This window comes from Alligator sinensis, unplaced genomic scaffold (assembly GCF_000455745.1).
Source record: "Alligator sinensis unplaced genomic scaffold, ASM45574v1 scaffold1123_1, whole genome shotgun sequence".
Classification (NCBI taxonomy): Eukaryota; Metazoa; Chordata; order Crocodylia; family Alligatoridae; genus Alligator; species Alligator sinensis.
This window is the reverse complement of record NW_005842540.1, coordinates 192,133-194,108: the sequence shown is the minus strand read 5'-3', so window position 1 is coordinate 194,108 and position 1,976 is coordinate 192,133. Positions and strand designations below refer to the sequence as shown.

Genomic DNA, 1,976 nt, shown 5'->3' with positions numbered 1-1,976 from the left:
GCCAGCTCTGAGAGGCCTCAGACTTTCTTCTATTAACCTCAGGAACAAAGCAGAGGATTTAACCCAGCTTCACCCACGAGGCACAGCAAGACAGAATGGGGACAATCCCTGGATAACCCCCGCTGTTGTCCCCGAACTTAAACGCTCCCAGGCCCAGACTGGTCCAGGTGCTAGAAGAAACCATCCTGCGAGCGGTGGTCCTTTCAGGGCATGCACGCACTGGGCACTTCGGAGGCCAGGAAATGAACAGCGACTTGGATATCTGGAGCTATATAGTTTGTGGCTAAATCTGAACTCTTCCTAAAGGGAGTTCTCATAAGGACAAAGATGGGAGCTGGCATGGCACGCTCTCCTTCCTGGCAGCCATCTCAAGGACCCGGACCAAAGCAACTCAAAGCACTGGTAGCCCCCTCCATCAATAGGAATAACTCCTGAGTCTATCCACCCCCTCCATCTCCTTGCTTTATTTCTGGGGGGTGGGTCTTCCCCTTGCACCCAGAGGTGCAGCTGTTAAATCAGGGGTGGGTTTGGCTAACAGCTCTGTCCGGCCCCAGCGTCCAGCTCTATAGAGGGGGACTAGTCCCAGGTGAGTACTAGTAGCCTTCCTGTGCTGCTCTGCACATACTGCCTCTATGACCCACCCTTCATCCTGCCCTGGGCAGGGCTGGACCAGATGGCTTCGCAAGGTCCCTTCCAGCCCAACTTTCCAATGGCCCTAGGATCTCCTCCGCGGGCACAGAGCTGCTACAGCAGGACCTGTGTATATACACATACACATGCACAGACGTGGTCTCTAAAAATACCAGGGGATGAACATTACACTGAGCTGAGATCTGGGACTATATTTAGCCTTAGACTAGTGCCAAATTGCTGCTTGACCGAAGCACCGTTGACATGCGCTGTCTCCTGGGCCAGGGGCTCGGGAAACCGGGACCCCGGCCGGCCATCTGTTTTGTTCCTCCCCTCGCTTCCAGTCCAAGCGAGCGCTGGCCTCCTTTTTCCAGGGGAAACCAGTGCTCTGGGCTGTCTTGTTAGCTGGGAGTCCCCCTTTCCAAATGGGCCATATTCAGCTGGCTCTCCGGCGCGACGCTGGGTGCAGCTGGCGGCAGAGTCCGCTTCGCTGTGTCTAGCTCTCGGCCCCTTGCAGGCGCTGCCAGCCCGCGACGGGCACCTGGCAGCTGTCTTGGTGCTATCGGGCTATGGCTCGGCGTCAGCTGCTGCCCTGTGGTTTCAGCAGGCGGGTTCCCACCGGAGGCAGCTCTGCTTGGACCGTCCCTCTCCCTCCTGCAGCCCGTCTCCCTCCTCTTCTGCCCTTCTATGGGTAACGTTCCTCGAGGAAGGAGCGAGCCAGGCCCCTCGTACATCGAGCACAAAAGGGATCCTTTGTTCTGGCTTCTGGACCTGCAGTTCGCTCTGGCTCTCGGTTCTCCGCGGCCGAAATCCAGGCCTGGACTTCGCGCGTGTGGAAGGGAGCAGGGACCGTTGCATCTGGATCTCCCCATTTTGGGGTGGGCTGGGAAAGCTCCCAGAACCGCGAGAAGGCTGGGCCCGGGCTCTCCCTTGCATCAGCCGCCGCGGGCGCTCTCCCTGCATCAGGAAATCCAAAACACGAGCGTTTAAAAGCAAATGTGGGTCAAAATGTGTTTTCTTTTGACTCCTGCCTGCCAGGGAATGCTATTAACTCTTCCCTTCCCCCTTCCTGCCAGTGCCTAATCCTATAGGAACAGCTTCGAGGTGGTTGTGCCCATGGGGGTGCGTGTGTGTGGACCAGAAGAGGAAGGGGCAGGTTGGCCCCAAAGCGGGGATCTGTTGTTGTGTGAATCCAACAGATCCCAGCTGTTGTAAATCGCGGTGGCTCCGTTGGCCTGGGTGGAGCAGCCCGGGCGCTGCCTGGTTTCGTGCGTCCTGTTCTGTGTGAACTAGGTCCACGCTGCCCTGTAAAGCGCTGTAAGGAAAGAGAAACCGAGGCAGGGAAG

The 1,976-nt window shown here is 57.7% G+C and overlaps 1 protein-coding gene across 1 annotated transcript in view; it reads left to right on the top strand.

Moving 5' to 3' along the window:
* The window catches only part of TCEA3 (transcription elongation factor A3), a 16,678-nt gene that overhangs the window by 3,820 nt on the left and 10,882 nt on the right, over positions 1-1,976 (top strand). The gene's annotated exons all lie outside the window — the stretch shown is intronic.